Source organism: Vicugna pacos, chromosome 3, assembly GCF_048564905.1.
Source record: "Vicugna pacos chromosome 3, VicPac4, whole genome shotgun sequence".
In the NCBI taxonomy this organism is placed as follows: Eukaryota; Metazoa; Chordata; class Mammalia; order Artiodactyla; family Camelidae; genus Vicugna; species Vicugna pacos.
In genome coordinates, this window is record NC_132989.1 from 6,548,582 (window position 1) to 6,574,081 (window position 25,500).

General features: G+C 39.5%; 1 long non-coding RNA gene across 3 annotated transcripts in view; it reads left to right on the plus strand.

Moving 5' to 3' along the window:
- Positions 1–25,500, plus strand: part of LOC140691009 (uncharacterized) — a 73,419-nt gene that overhangs the window by 24,501 nt on the left and 23,418 nt on the right. For all 3 annotated transcript variants that reach the window (XR_012066457.1, XR_012066454.1, XR_012066453.1), the window contains exon 3: positions 13,371–13,469. This is a non-coding gene — a long non-coding RNA (uncharacterized lncRNA). The remainder of the gene's footprint in view (positions 1–13,370; positions 13,470–25,500) is intronic.

A 25,500-nucleotide genomic window follows, 5' to 3' on the forward strand; every position in this document is an offset into this window, starting at 1 on the left:
AATTCACATGACTAAGTAATGAGCTGACACTCTTCAGCTTTTGGCCATGCATCAATGAACAAAAGAGACAGCAATAATGTTGTGACTGAGCACTGTGTTTTCAGCGGAATGAGCATAATATTCAGCATGTCAGAAGAGGAGTGGAGAAGAAGATATTTTGATGGTGGAGGGAAGGGGAATTGCAATTTTAATGGAGTGACTCGGAAGGGACCTGTTTAAAGGGTGAGGTTTTTCACAAAGACTAGAAGGAAAGAGGGATTGGACTTGGTAAGTGGAGGGGAGCTGTCCAGGCAGAGGAACGGGACACATCAGCTGCTTTACAGTAACAGCTAGAGTGACACAAAGGGAGTGTGGTAAAGGCTGCAGAAAAGCTTAGCACAGCAGGTTAGGGCTTGTCAACATTGGTAAGCCATTAAAAGGCTTTTCTATGATTCTCATAGAAAATTGTGGACAATACCTACTTCTGCAGATTGTGACCTGATGTTCATTGTAATTGTTCAGAATTATTGAGTTGTTGTGTTGATCTTAGAATGTAGCTGTACAAAGGATTATTCAGGGAAGCCATTTGAGAAATTGCTGGAATAACGCACATGAGAGATGAGGAGATTTTAGACTTCATAGTAACACTGGTTATGATAACAGTTGTTTGGATTCTGGATTAGTTTTTAAAGGCATCCATAAAGTTTTTAAAGATGTAGAGTTGAGTGAAGGAGAGAAAGCAAGAATGTCTCTAAGTTTTATCCTGAATGAATGAAGAAAGGAATTGCTGCTCTCGTATAAAGAAGTCTGGGAGGAGTAGATTTAGAATTGGAGAACAAAATTTCCGTTATAGATCCAAATGGAGACATTAAGGAGTCTGTTGGATACATGGTGTTGAAGTTGAGAGAAGCATGTTGGCAAAAGGGTTTAAATCTGGGCATATCAGTTTGTATTTGCTATTCAAAAACATGTTCCTAATGAAAGAACCAAATAAATGACTGTGGATGCAAAAGAGAAGGGGTATTATATCAAGATCAGTGGAAGAGGTGAACTCAGCAAAAGAGCCTGAGAAAGATTGTCTAATGAATTTAGAGGAAAAGGAAGACATATGTAATCTCGATGGCCAAATGAATAATGATTTTGCACAGGAAGAAATGAGTAACCGTACATGAAAGAAAAATGTAGAACAAATTAAGAGATGAGAATTATGCTGCGCTTAGCAACGTGGAGATTAGAGTCATTGCAGTACAGTAGTTTGGCAAGACTCCTGAAATCCTGTGATGAGAATTCAAAGGATAAATAGAGACCTGGAATAAAGACAGTCTTTCTCAGGGGCTTTTCTATATCTGTAAAGAGAAGCTGAACTGTGGTATGGCATCTGGAGATGAACGAGAATGAACAGAATCCTTTTTGTTTTTAAAAAAAAGGAGCATAAGTTTAAAAACATGTTTATATACATATGCAAAAGATGCAGTTAAGAGAGTAATTATGACAAGTTGAAATAGCTGGGAGGTGTTATAACTATGGTGTACTGACTTGAATGATCTAGAATTTAAAAAGTTTTGACTGATGGGTGTCCCCTGAAATGCATGATTCTCACCAACCAACAACATTCCAAAGGATTCTACTTTCACAAGTTTTCCTTGTGTGTTTCCCTGAACTTGGGTCTTTACCTACATGGTGATTATCTTGTACAGATATCACAAGTCAGTCCAGCATGTCCACAGGATCAACCTCTCTTCACAGCGTCTCCTGAAACCAAGACCACCAACACAATCAGACACTGGTCATCTGTTGTGTTTTTTAACTTGACAGAGTGACTACTACCTTTTCATGTATTTAGCTTGTGAATATGCAAAAATCCCACAGGTGAAGAAGGTATCTTGTGTTCTTTCATTATCCAACCCAACCAATGGGATTGCTTGTTGAACAATTCTTAGAGGTCAGTGGCGACAGAAGCAGAGATTCCGAGGCTCGAAGGAGAAAGTGGCAACCATCCTCCCTGATATGTATTAGTTCCTTATGTCTGCTGATTATAAGTTTTGTTTGTTCCTCTTTTTCTGATTCTTTTAGGTGGTAGGTTAGTTTGTTTATTTGAGATTGTTCTTGTTTTTTGAGATAGGCCTGCATCACTATGAACTTCCCTCTTAGGACTGCTTTTGCTGCATCCCGTAGATTTTGTGTGGTTGTGTTTTCTTTGTCATTTGCGTCAAGGTAGTTTTTAATTTCTTCTTTGATTTCATTGTTGACCCAATTTTTTTTTATCAACATATTGTTTAGTCTCTATGCTGCCATTTTTTCCTCATTTGTTTTTCTGTGGTTGATTTCTAATTTCATGCCATTGTGGTCAAAGAAGATGCTTGGAATAATTTATATCCTCTTGAATTTGATGAGGCTTGTTTTGTGCCCAAGTTTGTAGTCTATCCTAGAGAATGTTCCATGCGCACTTGAAAAGAATGCATACTCTTTTTTGGGGGGATGTAATGTCCTTAAAATATCAACCAAGTCCAACACTTCTATCATGTCATTTACTATGTCCTTTGTCTTACTGATATTTTGTCAGGAAGACCTGTCCAATGATGTTAGTGGGGTGTGAAAGTTTCCTACTCTGATTGTGTTGCCATCATTTTCTTGCTTTATGTGTGTTAGTATTTGTTTTGTATATTTAGGGGCTCCATGTTTTTTGAGGTAAGTTTCTTATCACCATGCAATTGCTCTAACAAGTGCTTTTGCTGTATTCCATAGATCTTGGATCATTTTGTTTTCATTTTTCTGTTGGTCTCCAGGTATTATGATTTCTTCAGCGGTTCATATGTTATTTAGTAGCAGATTCTGTAGATTCCATGTGTTTGTATCCATTTGTGGTTTTTGTCTTGTAGTTGATTTGTAGCCTCATAGTGTTGTGCTTGGAAAGTATACTTATATGATTTGAATTTTCCTTAATTTTCTGTTGCTTGTCTTGTGTCCTAGCACGTGACCTATCCTAGGGAATGTTCCCTGCGCACTGGAAAAACTGTATATTCCGCTACTTTGGATGGAATAGATACATAGACAGACAGACAGACAGACATATAAATAGATGAAACTTCCCCTAGAGATTGGAGCAGGATTTCCTTCAAAAACAGTTCAGTGCTGCTCCCTGCACCACGAAGGGTCTGTATTCAGTAGGCAGGCTCGGAGAAAATGGCCGCACCAGCCCTCACCCCTGCTCTGTGCCAGAACTCCACTCCTTGTTCATTTGTCTTAGGGGCATGAGATCACAGAGGCAGCGGGGCAGAACGATCCTATCTGCCTGGGGCTGTAAACAAATCTAAGTCCTGCCTGTGACGTTGCAGAGCCCCTAGTTATGGATTCAGGTTTCGAGCCTGCCTCGATCTGGGCACTGTGCACTGGAGGATATGCTGAATCTGGCTGAGCCCTGCCTCTCTTCTCCCAAGTACGCACCAGTAATGTTTGTCTGGTCTGCGAGGACAAGGTCTTTGGGACCCCTCTTCCAGGGCATAGCAGTAGTGTTGTTTTGCTTTTGTTTTTTCTATTTCATGGGGAAACAGGTTGCTGTGCTCAGTATCCCTTCCCAGCCATGGTGCACAGCACACCACAGTCCCCTGAGGTTCCCTCTCTACAGTCAGCCCGAGTCGTCTGCTCGGTTCGAGGAGTCTGTCCTGTACCACCGCTATCAGTTCCCGTCTAGGGCTGGGGGTCACAGGGAAACTTTGTGCCCACGTCACATGGTTGTGTTGGTCAAGGGTTATTCTGTTCAGATTATAGCCTCGGAGGTTCCCCCTGCTTCCCGCTCACCTCTCTGTTGGAGAGGGGGAGACCCAGCCAGTGAGCGCTATTTCTCCTTTACCGCTCCTTCCCCACAGGACCGGTCCTGCACTATTTTTCATTTTCTTCTTTCTTTTTTCCTTTCTCCTACCAGATTTGTGCTGTATTTTGTCTTTTGAAGAAAGCGATATTCTGTCACTGTTCAGCAGGTGGTCTGATTGGATGGGTGGGTGTGTGGATGTTAGTCTTCGTGTATTTGTAGGAGAGGGTGAGCTACGAGCTATGAGCATCCTTCTACTCCACCATCTTGGTCCTTCTCCCCTTATTTTTTTATTATAGTTGCTGTAAGAAAGGAACAGAACCACCCATGTGTTCTCCTGCTAATCTGAGCTTATAGAGAAAAAGGGCTTATCACTTTCATTTCCACTGGATTTTGCAGGAAGAGTCCCAAAAGGCTAGCCTGTAAAGAACTTTTACTTTCTGCAGACTAAGACTGTAGTCACAGTCCCTCTCATTTCTGCAGTCTTAAGGGGAAGGGAGTGGGCTCCAGCTAGAATCCCGCCAAATACAACCACCACTGGGGAAGAGGGAAACTTTCCCTTGACCCGTCTTAGTTCTTTCAGTTGGTTTAAAAATTAGTTGACACAGGACAGATAAACAAGGAAAAAAAACAAATTTAATTTATATGAAGAGGTCTCATAGACATGAGATTCTGAAAGAGCCTAAAGCAGCCACTTATGTATCATTTATAGAGAGAGAAACAATTATTTGTAAAGTTGTTTTGAAGAAAAGAGAAAAAGCTTTTGTGCTTGCAGTAGCAATTTAGGAAGAAGGCACGAAGTTTGTTTATATAGCTTCGTTAGCGTAGAATTCCCAAACCTGGTGATAAGGGTGCTTACTATTCTCCTGGTATGTGGAGAATACTATTATGTGAGAGATTTATTTCCTTTCTCATAAGGGGGTAGAGGGTGATTTTGAATATAATTTTATTTCATCCGCTGTTTCCAAGTAAATTTCACTGACTATATTCAATATACTATTGTAGCCCATCTTTGGGTGGCCTGTCGTAAACACCACGAGGTAATATGCAAATGGTGATACGTATGAATTTTTAAAAGCCATGGTAGAAAAGATAAAACATGCACCATCCACATGCAACTGTCTCAACTGTGTGCCATGCCATTCCATGAGCCTTGTCCTTTGTAGCAGTATGTTCCCTAAGTGGATGGTTTGAAGAAACGGCTAAAGAAAAAATTCCTAACTCACCTTTAGAATTTTACCTTACTAAAGTTATGGGGTGAGAAATTCTACTCGCACGACCTTTGTGGCACAGAATTGTGTGAGGGTGTTCAAGCCGCTTAGGAAAACTGTTTGTGAAGTACATTTTTCCATATTTACAAAGGTACACTTCAGAAAGAGCTGTCTGTTATTAGTTTTGATCAGCAGAAAAGGACAGATAGATGGATAACAACAGCAGAGAAAAACAGTGATGGTACCGAAACTTCTTATATGATTTCTGTAACTTATGTAAATGTTAATGAAGCTGTCGGTCCAATAAAAGAGAATAAAGCAGCTGACCACTGCCAGGATCGTGCGGGTGGCCTTTGTTTCAGGCGAGGCTCGTGGGCAGAGGCTGGGCCTGTGCACATGCTGAACTGCCTTACGATGTGTGTGGAGGAGCATTACCATGTACAGACTGCTCCAGATCATGAGGATCATACACAGGAAATCTCGTACCATCATGGATCCTAGAAAACCAGCATTCGGAAGCTCCTCACTTCTTCTCCAAATACAATGTGTTGGAGAGAATATTTCTCCAATGGCAGTGGTGGTGTTGGGGGCAATGGGGTCTTTGACAAGGGAGGTATAGATTAGCATGTTCGTAATCCAGAAAAAAGAGAAGGCAGGAAAAATGTATGTGGAGATCTTGGGTTTCAGCCATGCCCAACTGGAGTTACTGGGAGTGATAATCACGGCCTGATAAATATTGAGGAAGGTCGTTGTACACAGGGAAACACCGCGGTTGACTCTGTAGGTGAACAGCATTGCCTTACAACCTACGTCATCCAGAAAATCTTTTACTCCAAAGGAATTTATTATTTCTGGAATCCCTATGGAAATAATTGTCATGAAGTTTGCTAGCGTTAAATGGGTGAATATAAAATCTCGGGGCTTCTTTGTATGAGACTGAAATACAAAGCTATTAATGTTTAACAGCAGTAGATACGTATTCCCAATAAAACCAACCCCAAATTGAGAGAGAAAGAGTATTCCCCAAATAGTATCATTTGTAACTGGAGTTGTCATTGGCCTCTTATGCGTCGGATAGGCTCCTGCACAGCATCAAACTGAGCACAGACGACTGGTAGCCTTCATTAACACAATGGGATTCTGTGGGAAGTACACGATGTGTGATCGCTCCCTGAGGTGGGATGTGCAAATGCTCTGCAACAATATTCAAGGAATTTAGAATTAGTTTCAGATGTAGGCCAAGGATTTTTGAAGTCACTTCAGAGGAATGCTTGTGTCAAGACAAAGCATGCCTCATCTGTGAAAACTTCACTGTAATCTAGTTTGAGAGACATGCATTCAGTATCCTGAATGACAACTTTGTAGTTATTTTAACATAAAAGAGTACATTTGTATTGATATGCCTTACGTGGAAAGTATATGTTTTAATGTGTAACAGTAATTCTAATTTATAGAAATTCTGTTTATGTTCTGGAAATACTCTGAAGATCATTTAGAATTTTGGAATGCAATTCCATCTTCTGACATAAATATCAGGAAATTAAGGTATTTCAAAGCATATTATTACATTTCTACATGACACATCATGGTTTTTGTCATTCACCAAAAGCAGATCTCATCCCCAAAGTAGCAAAGGAACATCGAATTATGTAAATTCCTTTTCTAGACCCTTTAGACCCTTTACCTCATTCTTCTCAAATTCCAGTTCCTTCCAATGCACTGAAGAAATGTCAGATCAGCTCTTACATCAGTTCATGGCAGCCTCCATCTCTTTTCTGAACATTCCCTTCATCTCATTGCTCCGTCCTGTGGTCGTAAGTTCTCTTGCAACCGTCTATAGTAGTGAGATTTCTTTTCTCCCATACCTCTTACACTACCAGGCTTGTCGAGGAGAATGTCCTCTTCAATAGCCAGCATCCTTTCCTATAATTCTCCATCACTCTTGCCTGGAAACACTTGTTATAAGTTTAGTGTCCATCAGCATCCTTGTGGAAGTAACCTTCTGACCGAATGTCACACCACTCTTTAGTTCTGGACTCACTGTGACACTCCACAACTCAACTCCTCATATGTTCCTGGTGATTATACAGACATACTGGTGATTCTAGGATCATACAGATGATATGTTTGATACCCTCCCTCTCTTACATTGACTGTTTCCTCACTTTCAGAAATCTTGCCCCCACTCACCTCATCCATTCTCTTTTTCTTGCATCTTGGAGGTTGTCATTACCAATCACTGAAACTCACTAATTTCACTTTCAAGCATTTCATTCTCATACTATCAGATAATTCCAGCTTTCTGTGTCTTATTCTCTGATTTCCAGTAACGCGAAGCTTATTTAAAACTAAAGATATTTGAGATCAGATCCAAAAGATGCAAGAGATAAAGCTTCTTGGCGCCTCCCTTATTTTACTAAAAACAGCTACTTCTGGGAGTGAAACTTTCTTAAATTCCCTTATATGGTACAGTTTTATGACCATAACGTCAGCAGGAGCTGGAAAATATTAATCTCTTTTCTCTTCATAACTTTCTTATTGCCACTCTCCCCTCCTTGCCTAAATGTCCATGATTTGTATTATAATTGTTTCCTGCAAAAGTGGCCAAATCGATTATTTTTCATTTTCCTTCTGCATAGTCCATGAAAATCAACCCCAGATAAACTTTCTTAGTTCTTGGCTTCCTTTTCAGATACACAAGGCTGTAGAAAGCAAAACCTGTATGTTAATGAACATACATCAAGTTGTTTTCCTTACTGCAGTGAGCTTTCACTTCTGGCCAGAAATTGCACATGATCATTTCCATAAATAAGAAAGTCACTTTCATATATATTCAACATTCATTTATGATTAAAAAAAGAGAAAGCTCATTATTATAACTCCAAAGGAGATGTAACTCAGGCAAGGTAGCTAATCTACACATAGAACAAACATACAAAATCTGAATCCAAATATGATTTTCCGATATTTCAGAAATGTGAGAAGTGTATCAACTATCATGTTCCATTTTGTGTTACATTTTGGCTTCTATCGTAAGTGGTAAAGAACAACAACAAGAAATCTAAGCACTCCAGAAAACACAGAATATAATTGTCATCATTATAAGATAGAATGTTAAGATGGTCTACACTGAAAGTCATATTCAGACTCTACAGCAAAGTATTATAATATGGAACAAAGTTTACTTTTGTACAAAGTTATTTCCATACACTATGTAATTTTAGAAAATATAAGATGTACAGTAGTGCTAATATTATGAGATAATCTAACATTCTTGGAAGAATTTCTTGAATAAAATTGTAAGTGTTAAGAAAGAGATCAATAAGTAGTATCATGTGAAACCCTTAGAAATCAGAATATCAAACACCACAAACAGCCAGTCCTCACCAAAATTTACAATTTCATGCACTCTGAACTCCTTTGTTAGACTGAACTTGACTAGCTGTTTCTAAAAACTTGTTGGATCAATAAAGCATGAAAGCAAGGCATTTTAAGTCTGCAAATGAACCAGCATAGGAGTAGACTGTTTAAAGTAAAACAAATAATAAGTAGGAGAGACAACAGTGAAATAAAGAGAAAGAGACTAAAATCCAGAGAAAATGTTGAATCAAAGTGAAATAGTAAAGAGAGAGACAAGAAATATGAAGGCACAAGTGAAAGTGGAAATGAAACAGGAGGATGAACGTGGTTCTATTTCAGCTGGATAATCAGTTAAATGGGGGCAGGAAGGAGGAAGATAAAAATAATTTTTGTAAATTTGAAATAAAAAGATGTAAAGAAAAGAATATGGGAAATGTGAAGAATGACTAGAAATTAAAACATTATTATGCTATAGGACTGTCCAAATAAATTAGAAGGTATGAAGTAGAAGACTTCAGGGAGGCAGGAAAAAAGAATCATTTTCCAAAAGCATCTGTTTTCTTAGGAAGAAAGTATTTTATACGACTATGTAGATAAGATTGAAGAAACCCAACGGGACACTTGGAGTCAACTGGAAGCATATTTGAAAGTACAGACATTGGAGATTGAAAAGATTGAGGAAAAGGTTTCTTGGAGATTCCCTTCTGCAACCCAAAGAAGAAACTCCTGGGAATGAAGCTGTCATAAATTCCTAGATCTGGGGGAGTTTTGTGGCCATCAAATTATGGAAACTACCACTTGTATCTGCATAAGCAATGATTATCACAAACTTTCTTATACTTACTTTATTCCCATGGAAACCCATTTGTTCTTCTGTAGAAGCTCCTTTTGTGCTTCCGTTTCCTTTCTGAGGTTGGGAATACAAGCACCTAATTTTAGCCATTTCCCAGATACTTACTTTGTGACCATCCGTATAAATCTAAATACAATTTGTGTGTGTGTGTGAACCTACTTTTTATCACTTTAAGTTGCAAGTCTCCCTACAAAATACAGGAGGGTGGAAAAAATTTTTTTTCCTTTCCAACAGGATGAATAAGAAATCTAAAAGCTCAAAAGGATACACATTTGTATAAAAAAGAATAAAATAATGCCTCTGGCAGCACCATGGTTGAACCTGGAGACTGTCAAACTAACTGATATAAGTCAGAAAGAGAAAGAAAAATACAACAGGATGTCACTTGTATGTGGAATCTAAAAACAAGACACAAACAAACAATTTTACAACAGAGAAACAGAGTCACAGACACAGAAAACAAACTTGTGGTTACAGGGGAAATAAATGAGAGGGTTGAGGGATACACTGGGAGTTCAAGACTTGCAGATTCTAACTACTGTATATAAAGTGGACAAACAACAAGGTCCTACTGTACAGCACAGGGAACTACATTCAATACCTTGTAATAGCCTATAACGAAAAAGACTATGAAAAGGAATATGGATATACATGTATAACTGAATCACTATGCTGTACACCAGGAATTAACATAATGCTGTAAGCCAAATATACTTCATTTTTTTTAAAAAAAGTATACACATTTGTAGAATTTATACATCAGAAAGCACCTCCAAGTGAGAGGAATAGGATGATAAAGCATTGGAAAATGGAGATGAGAAAACAAAATGAGCAAAAAGAATAATGAGAAAGTAAAAGGAGAGAAAGTATTCATTACTGTATAATGAAACAAATGGGGAATGAAGTAAAAACCAAAACACCAAATCAGCAACAATACTTGTGAGGATATAGAAAGACAAGGGGAAAGAAGGTATGTGGGGCTGACAGAAATAGAAAAAATGAAACAAGGACACTGTCAATGGAAACAAAATTAGGGAAAGAATACTGAAATGGGAGAAATGAGGAAGAGAAGAATATATGTGACTGTTCTTAAAATAGAAAAAATTTCAAAATAGTTTAAACTGAAAAGAGTAATACACAAAGAGAAGTAGTTAATTTGGAAAGAGGGACAAAAGTATTTAAATGTTGGATTTTGTCAAAAAGAAAACCTGAAGAATTGATAAAGAAATTGGATAGGAAATTTAAGGCCATGACATTTCAAGGGGACAGAAGAGACAAAAACACACACTTCGGGGATGATTAGAAGAGAAAAGAAGAATGTAAAATCTGTTTGTAGACAGACTATTCAAAATGAAAGACATTTGGGTCTTAGAGTGGAAAAGCTATAGAAGACACCGATGGCGGAGGGGGTCACATCTCATTGACAAGACGAACACGATGAGCAGTAGGAAACTAAAAATGCTTAACATAGAAAGTCAGAAACAGAACAGAACTAAAAGTTTCACAGTTGTAAGTAAGCTTACACTGAGGAGAAGAAATTGAAAGGGACAAGGGTAAGAGGCCGTGAAAGGAGACAGAGTGTATAAACCACTGAGAGAAAGATTACCCACTGGTGCCGCAGAGCTCCCTGCGCTGAGTTGTCCGTCACCAGCAGCGCCCCCAGCTAGTCAAGCTTTCGTGCTTGCTCCCAGAACTTCTGTAACTCTCTGGACCCCAGTTCTCCTCAGCCCCTAAACCCCATCCTATGGCTGTGTCCACAACCCACTGAGGGAGCAGTTGGTTCTCTCTCACTACTTCACAGATAAAGTCCAGGAGCAGGGGCAGCTTTCTCCTTACTCCTCATGTCCATTTCCAAATCAGGGTCCCCCACCCTCCCTGACGTGATGTCCTGAGGCCCATCCGGACAGCTCATGTGTTCTTGGAGTGCTTTAAAAGGAAGACGCCTCACAGGTTATTAAATGGACATAAATGCTTTATGATTTTATATAATTGTTAAAAAATGTTCATTCTGATGCAGTGTGATTATTGACCTGTTACATGAAATATTTTCATGTCTCTCTTAGTTCAACCTTACGGAATATGAGTTAAACATTTTACATCATACCTTATGCTTGTTGAACATATACTTTGAATCTGTATCTCCAATAAATGTTTACCTAATGTCATATAGTTTACACTGAAGGACATTCTTGATCATTCAGTTTTGCTCTACTTGTTATATGTATACAATTATATATGTAATTTTTATATATTTCTGACACTGAACATTGGCTTCTGAAAAAAGCTCCTCATTAATATTGTTTATAGCACACATCTGAGAAAAACACTATAAATTTATACAAACTTATAGAAATAAGAATCATAGACACAAATTGTTATGGAAAATATACCTAAGAGAAAATCAACAGTTCATTTTTAAAAATTAACTCATGAACCTGAATTTGAATCCCATGTTCAATCAAAAAAATTATACACTACATACACGTAAACTTTGAAAAGGATTGAAGTTTTTACAGCAGATAATCTTGATTGTAAACACTTTCCAAATTGTATGCTGTTTAGTATTTGTTATAAAATTCTTTTGAACAGCTTACTGATAAGTTCTTACAAAGAGAGATTTTAAAGAATTGGATACAAAAGGACAAATATCCAGAAGGGTTAGAGTGAAAATAAACCTACTAAACTTTTTTAACTCTAGAAAAATAGAAAAATTTTAAGAGTAAACTACATAAATGATAGATTATAATTGAGTATGCTTCAATTCAAAAAACCAGTAAATTGACTGTATATCGTAGTAGAATATAACTTAAAGACCAGAAGAACTAAAAAATAAGATTTTAAACTGTTTAGTTAAATATATATATATGTCTATTTATCTGAAGGATAACAAAAAAATTTAGTAATGTAAGAAAGGGATTATAAAAGAACAAAAAAGAAATGTATTTTAAAGCATGTAAAGAAATGATAAAAAAAAAGAATAACGTATATGCAATGAAGAAAATAAATGAATCCACAAAAGAAAGAAATGAGTATCAACACTGGAAGAGAAAATAGGAAAGAATTCAAGAAGAAATTAAAAATAGATTCTCAATAGTAATCAATAAGTAAAGGGCAGAAATGAAAATTGACGAGAACAATCACAGGACGTAGAAGATTAGGAAGGATATAAACACTTGTTAAAAAGTTGATAATGAAAATGAAAACAAACTCAATATAACAAGTGAGTTTGAAGTCTATCAAGTGAACGAAAAGGTAAAGAATATCATCAGAAGCAATGAGAACTCCAGATGAAGAGAAATGAAAGGGAGGAAACAGTAGAATAAAATGAATGTCAGTAAAGAGAGATGAGAAAGATGGAATATAGAACAAATGCTAAGAGAAAGATAGAGGCGTGTGGTTTTAGGAAGAAGGAAAGAAGAGACTTACTTGTAAGTGGAGGGAAAGTATTTAGCGTAAGAAGAATTTCAAAGCAAGAAAGGACTGGGAAAAGGAAATCATTGCAAAGAATAGCCAGTTCTCTTTCTTCACGCAAGAGCTGCGTCCGGGGACAGGACTTACTGAATCTGAGCCGTCGCTGTTCAGGGGATGCCTCTGATGGGCTGTAGTTGGATCCAGGTGTGTGCCTGGATCCAGGGTTATAGGCGGCCCAGCTTACCTCATCTCCAGGGGGTGTAAAGCAGTGTGTGTGTAGTGAACTTTTTGATTTGTCTAGAGGAATAGCAAATTACTCTCTTAGTTGCAGAGGATTGTCTTGATAAGTTTACAAGAGTTTTTAATTAAAGTCACCACATGAGGTTCCAAATATCTCTTCCTGATTTCTTGAAGAAGTGATTCTACAGAGTTGTACAACAGGGGACAAAAAAGTAAACTCAGACTATTAATGACTTCCAATTGCAAGGAACCAAAGGAGTTTTTATTTCACTAGTCAGAGTCTAACAAAATCCACAGCATAATTTTTCTACCTTCTGAGGTTTTTATTGATCCATAATATATGTGGGAGCATGCAAGTCTCCATCAATTAATAAAAAATGATGTAAATGCTAGGATCAGGGAGTAATAAAAGAAAACTGCATTTTAAATGAATACCTAGTAAGTGCTGTAATGAATATGCTTAATAATTTCAGCAACTTTATCTATGGTTGTCATTTTTCTTTTCCAGGTTTGTTCCAGTTGTCAAAAAATATTCCAAACTGAACTAAATCTGTAACCCTGAACAACAGAATGAAGCTAAACTGCATGTAATGCCCAAGTCAGTGAGGTAAGAGCTGATTTCAGATTTCTTTGTAGAAAAGCATCAACAGAACCTGAGCTCCTCCACAGGTAAGAGCTTTGTAGGTCTGGTCCCTTGTTAGTGCTGTGACTTCTGAGGAGATGCTCTTTGCTAATCCTAGCCCTCCAGTACAGCCCCATCATTAACACAGGCAAGCACTCATCCCTAGTGCATCACACGTGAAGGTAGGCTCTCGTGTCTCATTTAATCATTTGACAAATACCTGCAGTGTCCAATTTTCCATGTCCAAGGTTATAAATCACTGAGAATTCACATGAGTAAGTAATGTGCTGACACTCGTCAGCTTTTGGCCATGCATCAATGAACAAAAGAGACAGCAATAATGTTGTGACTGAGCACTTTGTTTTCAGCGGAATGAGCATAATATTCAGCATGTCAGAAGAGGAGTGGAGAAGAAGATATTTTGATGGTGGAGGGAAGGGGAATTGCAATTTTAATGGAATGATTAAGACGGGACCTGTTTAAAGGGTGAGGTTTTTCACAAAGACTAGAAGGAAAGAGGGATTGGACTTGGTAAGTGGAGGGGAGCTGTCCAGGCAGAGGAACGGGACACATCAGCTGCTTTACAGTAACAGCTATAGTGACACAAAGGGAGTGTGGTAAAGGCTGCAGAAAAGCTTAGCACAGCAGGTTAGGTCTTGTCATCATTGGTAAGCCCTTAGAAGGCTTTTGGCTATGATTCTCAAAGAAAATGATGGACACTACTTATTTCTGCAGATTGTGACCTGATGTTCCTTGAATTGTTCAGAATTATTGGATTGTTTTGTTGATTTTAGAGTGTAGCTGTACAAAGGTTTATTCAGGGAAGCCATTTGAGAAATTGTTGGAATAATGCACATGACAGATGAGGAGATTTTAGACTTTACAGTAACACTGGTTATGATAACAGTTGTTTGGATTCTGGATTAGTTTTTAAAGGCATCCATGAAGTTTTTGTGATGGAGTAGATGTAGAGTTGAGTGAAGGAGAGAAAGCAAGGATGTCTCTTAAGTTTTATCGTGAATGAATCAAGAAAGGAATTGCTGCTCTCGTATAAAGAAGTCTAGGAGGAGTAGGTTTAGAATTGGAGAACAAAATTTCCATTATAGATCCAAATGAAGACATTAAGGAGTCTGTTGGATGCATGGTGTTGAAACTGAGAGAAGTATGTTGGGAAAAGGGATTAAATCTGGGCATATCAGAGTGTATTTGCTATTCAAAAATTTGTTCCTAATGAAAGAACCAAATAAATGACTGTGGATGCAAAAGAGAAGGGGTATTATATCAAGATCAGTGGAAGAGGTGAACTCAGCAAAAGAGCCTGAGAAAGATTGTCTAATGAATTTAGAGGAAAAGGAAGACATATGTAATCTCGATGGCCAAATGAATAATGATTTTCCACAGGAAGAAATGAGTAACCGTACATGAAAGAAAAGTATAGAACAAATCAGGAGATGAGAATTATGCTGACCGTAGCAACATGAAGATTAGAGTCATGGCAATAGAGTAGTTTGGCAAGACTCTCAAAATCCTGTGATGAGAATTCAAAGGATAAATAGAGACCTGGAATAAAGACAGTCTTTCTCAGGGGCTTTTCTACACCTGTAAAGAGAAGCTGAACTGTGGTATGGCATCTGGAGATGAACGAGAATGAACAGAATCCTTTTTGTTTAAAAATAAAAAGGAGCATAAATTTAAAAACATGTTTATATACATATGCAAAAGATGCAGTTAATAGAGTAATTATGACAAGTTGAAATAGCTGGGAGGTGTTATAACTATGGTGTACTGACTTGAATAATGTAGAATTTAAAAAGTTTTGACTGATGGGTGTCCCCTGAAATGCATGATTCTCACCAACCAACAACATTCCAAAGGATTCTACTTTCACAAGTTTTCCTTGTGTGTTTCCCTGAACTTGGGTCTTTGCCTACATGGTGATTATCTTGTACAGATATCACAAGTCAGTCCAGCATGTCCACAGGATCAACTTATCTTCACAGCGTCTCCTGAAACCAAGACCACCAACACAATCAGACACTGGTCATCTGTTGTGTTTCTTTAACTTGATGGAGTGACTGGTACCTTTCCATGTGTTCAGCTTGAGCGATGCAAACATCCCACAGGTGAAGAAGATAGCTTGTGTTCTTTCATTATCCAACCCAACCAATGGGATTGCTTGTTGAACAATTCTTAGAGGTCAGTGGCGACAGAAGCAGAGATTCCGAGGCTCGAAGGAGAAAGTGGCAACCATCCTCCCTGATATGTATTAGTTCCTTATGTCTGCTGATTATAAGTTTTGTTTGTTCCTCTTTTTCTAATTCTTTGAGGTGGTAGGTTAGTTTGTTAATTTGAGATTGTTCTTGTTTTTTGAGATAGGCCTGCATCACTATGAACTTCCCTCTTAGGACTGCTTTTGCTGCATCCCGTAGATTTTGTGTGGTTGTGTTTTCTTTGTCATTTGCTTCAAGGTAGTTTTTAATTTCTTCTTTGATTTCATCGTTGACACATTGGTTTTTTAGCAAAACTTTTTTTAGTCTCCATGCTGTCATTTTTTTCTCATTTATTTTTCTGTGGTTGATTTCTAGTTTCATGGCATTGTGGTCAGAGAAGATGCTTGGAATAATTTCTATCCTCTTAAATTTGTTGATGGTTCTTTTGTGCTCAAGTATGTGGTCTATCCTAGAGAATGTTCCATGTGCACTTGAAAAGAATGCATATTCTGTTTTTTGGGGATGTAATGTCCTAAAAATATCAACCAAATCCAACTGTTCTATTGTGTCATTTAGTATGTCTATTGCTGTATTGATTTTCTGTCAAAAAGATCTGTCCAATGATGTTATTGAGGGTTTAAAGTCTCCTACTATTATTGTGTTTTGTATATTTAGATGCTCCTTGTTTTTTGAGGTAAGTTTGTATCACCATGCACTTTGCTCTCCCAAAACTGCTTTTGCTGTATTCCATAGATCTTGGATCATTTTGTTTTCATTTTTATTGGCTTCCAGTTATTATGATTTCCTCAGTGTTTCATTTGTTATTTAGTAGCATATTATTTACCTCCCATGTTTTTTGAATCTTTGTGGTTTTTCTCTTGTAGTTTATTTATAACTTCATAGTGTTTTGGTTGGAAAACATGCTTATATGATTTCAATTTTCCTTAATTTCCTTGGGCTTGCTTTGTGTCCTGGCATGTGATCTATCCTAGGGAATGTTCCCTTTGCACTTGAGATAGTATATATTCTGCTACTTTCGGATGGAATAGATAGATAGATAGATAGATAGATAGATAGATAGATAGATAGATAGATAGGTAACAGTTCCTCTGGAGATAGGAGCAGGACTTCCTTCAAAAACAGTTCTGCAAAGCAGCTTCATGATTAAGAAGAACAAAGAGGAACTGAGCACTCATTCTAAGTTAAGTGAGTCAGAAAGAAAAAGAAAAATACCATATTGTATTGCTTATATGTGGAACCTAAAAAAAAAAAAGGACACAGATGAACTTATCTACAAAACAGAAACAAACTCACAGACATAGAGAACAAACTTATGGTTACCAGAGGGTAAAAGTGGTAGAAAGGGATAAATTGGGAATTTGAAATTTGCACCTCTTGGTGAGTGATGGAAATCTTAGTGGTCTTGATTGTAGTGGTGGTTTCATTGGTGTACACATCTATCAAAATTTATCAAATTGTACATCTGAAATATCTGTAGCTTACCATACAGGAATCATATCATAACTGAGTGTTTAAAAAAAAGATGTCTGGTTCCACCCCCCCACCACCCCGCAGTGTATTTTTCTTTTTCTTTTTTTTTTTTACATTTTTTTATTGATTCATAATCATTTTACAGTGTTGTGTCAAATTCCAGTGTTCAGCACAATTTTTCAGTCATTCATGGACATATGCACACTCATTGTCACATTTTTTTCTCTGTGATTTATCATAACATTTTGTGTATATTTCCCTGTGCTATACAGTGTAATCTTGTTTATCTGTTCTACAATTTTGAAATCCCAGTCTATCCCTTCCCACCCTCTACCCCCCCACCCCGGTAACCACAAGTCTGTATTCTCTGTCCATGAGTCTATTTCTGTCCTGTATTTATGCTTTGTTTTTGTTTGTTTGTTTGTTTTTGTTTTTTAGATTCCACATATGAGTGATCTCATATGTTATTTTTCTTTCTCTTTCTGGCTTATTTCACTTAGAATGACATTCTCTAGGAGCATCCATATTGCTGCAGATGGCATTATGTTGTCGGTTTTTATGGCTGAGTAGTATTCCATTGTATAAATATACCACAATTTCTTTATCCAGTCACCTGTTGATGGACATTTAGGTTGTTTCCATGTTTTGGCTATTGTAAATAGTGCTGCTATGAACATTGGGGTGCAGGTGTCATCCTGAAGTAGATTTCCTTCTGGATACAAGCCCAGGAGTGGGATTCCTGGGTCATATGGTAAGTCTATTCCTAGTCTTTTGAGGAATCTCCACACTGTTTTCCATAGTGGCTGCACCAAACTGCATTCCCACCAGCAGTGTAGGAGGGTTCCCCTTTCTCCACAGCCTCTCCAGCATTTGTCATTTGTGGATTTTTGAATGACGGCCATTCTGACTGGTGTGAGGTGATACCTCATCGTAGTTTTGTTTTGCATTTCTCTGATAATTAGTGATACTGAACATTTTTTCATGTGCTTTTTGATCATTTGTATGTCTTCCTTGGAGAGTTGCTTGTTTAGGTCTTCTGCCCATTTTTGGATTGGGTTGTTTATTTTTTTCTTATTGAGTCGTATGAGCTGCTTATATATTTTGGAGATCAAGCCTTTGTCGGTTTCACTTGCAAAAATTTTCTCCCATTCCGTAGGTTTTCTTCTTGTTTTATTTCTGGTTTCCTTTGCTCTGCAGAAGCTTGTAAGTTTCATTAGGTCCCATTTGTTTATTCTTGCTTTTATTTCTTCTAGGAGAAAATTTTTGAAATGTATGTCAGATAATGTTTTGCCTATGTTTTCCTCTAGGAGGTTTATTGTATCTTGTCTTATGTTTAAGTCTTTAATCCATTTTGAGTTGATTTTTGTACATGGTGTAAGGGTGTGTTCTAGCTTCATTGTTTTACATGCTGCTGTCCAGTTTTCCCAACACCATTTGCTGAAGAGACTGTCTTTATTCCATTGTATATTCTTGCCTCCTTTGTCGAAGATGAGTTGACCAAAAGTTTGTGGGTTCATTTCTGGGCTCTCTATTCTGTTCCATTGGTCTATATGTCTGTTTTGGTACCAATACCATGCTGTCTTGATGACTGTAGCTCTATAGTATTGTCTGAAGTCTGGGAGAGTTATTCCTCCAGCCTCTTTTTTTCTCTTCAGTAATGCTTTAGCAATTCTAGGTCTTTGATGGTTCCATATAAATTTTATTATGATTTGTTCTAGTTCTGTGAAATATGTCCTGGGTAGTTGGATAGGGATTGCATTAAATCTGTAGATTGCCTTGGGCGTTGTGACCATTTTAACAATATTGATTCTTCCAATCCAAGAGCATGGAATATCTTTCCATTTTTTAAAGTCTTCTTTAATTTCCTTCATCAATGGTTTATAGTTTTCTGTGTATAATTCTTTCGCCTCCTTGGTTAGATTTATTCCCAGATATTTTATTACTTTGGGTGCTATTTTAAAGGGGATTGTTTCTGTACTTTCTTTTTCTGTTGATTTATCGTTAGTGTAAAGAAAGGCAACTGATTTTTGAACATTAATTTTGTAACCTGCTACCTTGCTGAATTCTTCGATCAGCTCTAGTAGCTTTTTTGTGGACCTTTTAGGGTTTTCTATATATAGTAACATGTCGTCAGCATATAATGACACTTTTACCTCTTCTTTTCCAATTTGGATCCCTTTTATTTCTTTCTCTTGCCTGATTGCTGTGGCTAGGACTTCCAGGACTATATTGAATAGGAGTGGTGATAGTGGGCATCCTTGTCTTGTCCCAGATTTTAGTGGGAAGCTTTTGAGTTTTTCACCGTTGAGAACTATGCTGGCTATAGGTTTGTCATATATAGCTTTTATTATGTTGAGATATGTTCCCTCTATACCCACTTTGGCGAGAGTTTTTATCATAAATGGGTGTTGAATTTTATCAAATGCTTTTTCTGCATCGATTGAGATGATCATGTGGTTTTTGTCCTTTCTCTTGTTGATGTGATGTATTACACTGATTGATTTGCGTATGTTGAACCAGCCTTGTGTCCCTGGGATGAACCCCACTTGGTCATGATGAATAATCTTTTTTATGTGTTGTTGGATTCTATTTGCTAAAATTTTGGTGAGGATTTTGGCGTCTATGTTCGTCAGTGATATTGGCCCGTAATTCTCTTTTTTTGTAGTGTCTTTGCCTGGTTTTGGTATCAGGGTGATGGTGGCTTCATAGAATGAGTTTGGGAGTATTCCCCCGCAGTGTATTTTTCAAGACTGCCAACCGTACACCCAAGCTTTGAGCTGCATCTCTGAGATATTATCAGAAAAGAGGGCAAGAGTGTCTAGATGTGAAAAATATGAAAAAGGAATTGAGAAGGTTAATTTTATGTGTCAATTTGACTGGGTCACAAGGTGCCCAGATACTTGGTCAACCCATTACTTGGGGTGTGTCCGTGAGGATATTTTGTTGATGAGATTAACATTGGAATTGGTAGACTGAGTGTAGCGTGTTGCCCTCTCCAGTGTGGGTGGGCCTCATCCAATCAGTTGACAGCCTGTATAGCCAAAACAGCTGATCTCCTGGGAGTAAGGTGGAACTCCTTCTTCCTGATTGCTGAGCTGGGACACTTTTTTCCCCCTATTTTTGAACTTCAACTGAAACATCAGCTCTTTTTGTTCCTTGAGCCTGCGGCATTGGTACTGGAAATACAACTTGGTCCTCCTGGTTCTCAGGCTTTCATTCTCAGACTGGAACTACACCATCGGCTCTCCTGGGTCTCCAGCTTGCTGAAACACCATGCAGATCATGAGATTTGCCAAGTGGGACTCCATAATCACAGGAGCCGTATCCTTATAATAAATCACTATGTATGTATAATCCCATTAGTTCTGCTTCTCGGCAGAACCCTAATAGAGGAATCTTCATCTCAACTGACATGGGTTTGACAACTGGGAGGACTTAGGGAACCACTGTGTCCCCAGATCGCTGTGTCTCAGTTGCCTCATTATGTGGATAGAAAACAACTACTCGGTAGTGTGTCCAGCTACCCACCATGTCCCATCAGTGTGAGCTGATAAATCATGGCCTTCCCTGTTATCTGAGGATGGCAAATCAATACTTCCATTATTGTTGTTATTACTCCCAAGGCCCCTCTCCAAGAGCATCAGACCTGTTTGCTCCCAAGCACAGAGCTTGAAGGATGATGAATCTGCCTCTGGGACCCATCAATCACAGAAGGACAGGAAAGGATGAGAAGGAAAGAAGAAATGTAACAGAGAATACAGGAGGGGAAAGAGAATATGAAAATGCCTAAACTGTCGCTTAAAGCATTGTCCTAGAACCTCCTTGATGGAATCCCTTAGGGGCGATGGTTGAAACAGCAGACCTCAGGAGATGCTGCATCTAAAGGTCAGGGGCATGACCTAGGAATCTGCCTTAACTAACAACCTCTTCAGGTGATTTTATGCACCTGAAAAACTTAAAGCTCTGCTGTTCACTTTTCACTGGTGGAAATGATCACTGGTACAGATCCTGAGGTTTGAGGTCCTGGGGTTCATCTCTCAGAGATGTATTTTTACCAAATACCTGCACGTGCAGTTGTAGGCGTGGCCAGCATCTTGCATGTCAGTATCAGCTGCATTTCAGTTTGTGGAGTAGGGATGTCCTTTGATTGATACCTGCAGTTCTTCCAAAGAACCTCTTCTTGTCAAAACAGAAATTGCTGGACCCCACTCCCAGAGCTTCTTATTCAGTCGGTCTTGGGTAGAGCCTAAATTTACACTTCTAACAAGTTCCCAGGTGATATTGCTCATCCAGGAAACACACTTGAAAACCACTCGTTTACACAACAGATGGAATCTTAGCACATATACACTGAGAGGTTTTTCTTTTCTTCTTATTTGGACAGAAAAGCATAAATAAGGGAGAGAGAAAAATCCCCTGCTTTCTTAACATCCACTACACACTGGACTCCATACACACACACACACACACACTTACCTCTTCAAAAAAAAAAAATCACAGGGTGTATCTCCCTGTGCCCACCTCCTTCACTGAACACATCAGGAACCTCCCTCCACTCTTTCACGACACATGCCTGTAACATAACTCCCACCAAACTCTTGTCTACAGTCATCACAATCGTGTGTGAAATCTACTTCAATAATTTATTGTTTTAATGAAACATGCTTGTAAAAATCAAAGACTAGAGGAAAATACAAAGAAAGGAAAACATATCTTAATTCCCACCACCCCAGAGATAATCCCTGTTAATAAACCTGTGTACGTCTTTCAGTGCACATACTCCTTCGTTCACTTATTCATTTATAGTTTTACATGAATTAAATCGTATAACCCACACTATTTCATAACCTGCTTTTCCCACTTATATAGAATAAGTTTAATAAAGCAAACACTACCTCAAAAATCCTTGAGAAATGTCTTACTTAGTGGAATCTCCTCTTACTTAATAAAAGTCCTCTTAGGACATGAAACATTCTTTCATAACAGTGAATTTTTGCCCACTCCTTACAGATCCACTGGGTTATGTTTTTAAGAGTGTGCATGTGTGCGTGTGTGTGTGTGTGTGTGTGTGTGTGTGTGTGTGAATTCCACATTTCATTTACCAGGTTTGCTTTAGGAAGTTCTCCTGAATTAAGGGTGAGCCTTTTGCAGTAAATCAGAGTCCAGGGTCTAGGTCACTGTTCACAACACAGATGGTCTGGAACTCAGAGCATCTGGAGCTTCTGGAGCAAATTCTGAATTTTTTCCAGCATCTAGGACTAAGGACACTGATGTCTGGTCTCAGCTGAGTTTCATCAGTGCTCTGGTTCTGGAATGAGTCACCGGTTAAAGGTCTGGTAAGCAGAGGGCGGAAGTGGGCAGACAGAGGGGTGGGGCAGGCCCTTGATAGGATCGGTACAGCCCAGAGAGCACACCCATGTCCAGCACCCGTTCCTGGGGGGGCTTCAGAAGGACCAAACATCCCTTTGCATTGCATAATGTCATTACACCTTTTTATTTGACATTCTTTGGTTAATTTATCCTCATTTCCATGTAAGGCTTGATGTGAGATTCACTGAGATTGTGCACAAAGTGCACTGAGCCCAGTGCCCAGCACGTGGTGGGCACTTAACATTCATGTCACTGAGAAGACAGAGTAAGAAGGTGTGTGCTGTAGGTCTCCCACATCTTCTCCATGCCTGCCTCCCTTCTCTGGGCCAGAACACACGTGCATTCTGGGGACAGAAGGAGATGGACGTTTCAGGACACCACGACCCTCCATGATGAGTTCCCAAGCGCTGAAACACACCCCTGGTTCCCCATCAAATCTACAGCCTAATGAAGTCCAGCTATTACTTTGGCAGCCCGCAGCCCTCTGCCTAAGGATGGAAACTGTCATCATGGCAGCAAGCGTGAGCCTCAGAGCAGACATACTGACGGTGACAGAGGAGGACAACAGAGGGCTTGGCCCACAGCATACAGGTGACCATACCAGCAGAGGGAGAGGGCCTTCAAAACCCTTGTATCCCTTTTCCCTGGGAGAAACTGGGGCTCGTAGTAAAGTCTAACCGTGACCTCCTTTTGCCTCACTTGGCATACAGCGACACAATGCAGCCCTGATGTGTTTACAGGAGGCAAGTAGGTCACCATGCACACAGAAGGAGAGGGGGACCGTAAGAGAGATGCCTCATGTTCCTCATCCTAAAAGGGGACCACTTAGCTCAGCAGTTCATGCTCCAGGAATACTTGTCACATTCTGTGAATTCCGTCTGATCCCATGAAGAGGGGGGAGAAAATCACTGCACGGCAGTATCAGGCATCTCAAGCTTCATTAAAGGGGTTTTTCCCAAGAGTCTCCTATAACAGCATGTAAAGCACTTAGCACAGCACCTGGAATGTCGTAAGTGATCAACAAATATCTACAAGCAGAAGCGGCAGCAGGAGCAAGAATGGCCTGCCTAGAGCATTCGTGTAGCTGGTTGGGGCCCTGCTCAGCTAGAGTCCAAGTCTCCTCACAATTCCACGAGCGCTCATCCCCGTGAACCCACCCACCCTATTCCTTCAGAGCCTGCGACCTGGCCCTTCTGTCTCCAGTCTTTCGAGTTCTTCAGCCAACCCTGGATCTGCTCTCTCCGATGTCCCTCGAATCCACGGTGACAGAGATATCCCAGCTGAAGAACTAAACTTCACAGGTCTCACAAGGACACAACCCATGGAATTCAGTTCTCAAAGCTGAGGACACACATAGGCTTTCCAGAGTCGGCACAGAGCCCCCCTCCTGGCAGTCCAGGCCCGTCCCAGCCCTGGAAGATACAAGAGAGAAAAAGCCAGGTGAGTCCAGAGCAGCTGCTTCCCAGGACCAGGCCGAGTCCCGGCACTCGTGAGCCCTAAGCAGCTGGAGGCTCGGCTTCACAGACGTGTGCATCAGTGAGCATCATCAAACACCGTACCCGGGCTTTCCTGCCTTCCGGCCCGTACACACGCCACCCCCCTTGCCTGGAAACCCCTTTCCTCTCTTTCCACCAAACTCATCCTCAGGTACTCACCTTCAATGTCACTCCTCCAAGAGGCTGTCTGTGGCAGAGACTGCTAACTGCTCACCCTACATCTGTTCTCCCCTCCTTGTTGAGCAACAGGATCTCCAGGGTTGTAACAGGGCCCCTATGGGCACATGGACACCAGGCATGTGAGCTCCCTTCCTAGCCTCATGTGACCGAGTCCTGGATGAGAGCAGAAGGGAAGAACTTCCCAGGGCCCCTTCCCTTTCTCACTGCTTGAACTGGAGTGTCCCTACGGACAACACAGATGAGGGCAGCTCCCCACCACCACGGGAAAGATGGAGCAACGTGCCAGACGATCCTGGAAATTGTGGGCTTCCGTACGAGCCCCAGACTGCTTGTGCCCACACAGCTGCTTGAGCGAGAAGTGAACATCTACCCTGTTTTAAGCCACTGCTGTCTGGGGATCGCCGTTGGAGCACCAGAATGTCACTGCTTTCCTAATGCTAATCCCTCTTCCCTAGCCCCGTTAACCTCCGGCTGGTCTCTCTCAGAAGGTTTGGCTCTTTCCCTTCGTAACACTTCCCAGAGTTGGTAACTACAAATCTTTTTAAATAGTTACTTGATTAATACTTATCTCCCCCAACAAGATTATGTTTTCCACAAGGGCAGAGCCCATGCTAGGGTTTTTTTTTAACATATATAATAACTTCATTGAGATATAATTCACATATCTTACTATTCATCTATTTAAAGTGGACAATTCATGGGTTTGTTTTTTTTTTAGTATATTCACTGAGTTGTACAACCATCAACATACCTCATTTTAGAACATTTTCATCAAACAGTCCAAATGGGTTGTTTCCATGTTTTGCCTATTATGAATAACGCTTTTATAAACACTTGTGTACAAGTTTTCTGTAGACGTATATTTCCATCTCTCCTGGGTATATCCCTAGGAGTAGGAGAGCTGGGTCATATGGCAACTCTGTGCCTGACCTGCTGAGAAGCTGCCAGCCTGTGTTCCACTGGGGCAGCACCGATTTACAACTGTACCAGCAGTAGAGGGTTTCACTTGTATCGCACCCTCCTCCAAGACTTCTTATCTTTCTCTTGATTACGGCCATCCCACTGGGTGTGAAGTAGTACCTCACTGTGGTTTTGATTGGCATTTCCCTGATAACTAATGATGTAGAGCATCTTTTCATGTGTTTACCGGCCATCTGTATGTCTTCTTTGGAGAAGTGTCTTTTCAGATCTTTCGTCAATTGAGTTGTTTTTCTTTTTATTATTGAGTTTTAAGGGTTCTTTGTATGTTCTAGATGCAAGGCTCATGCA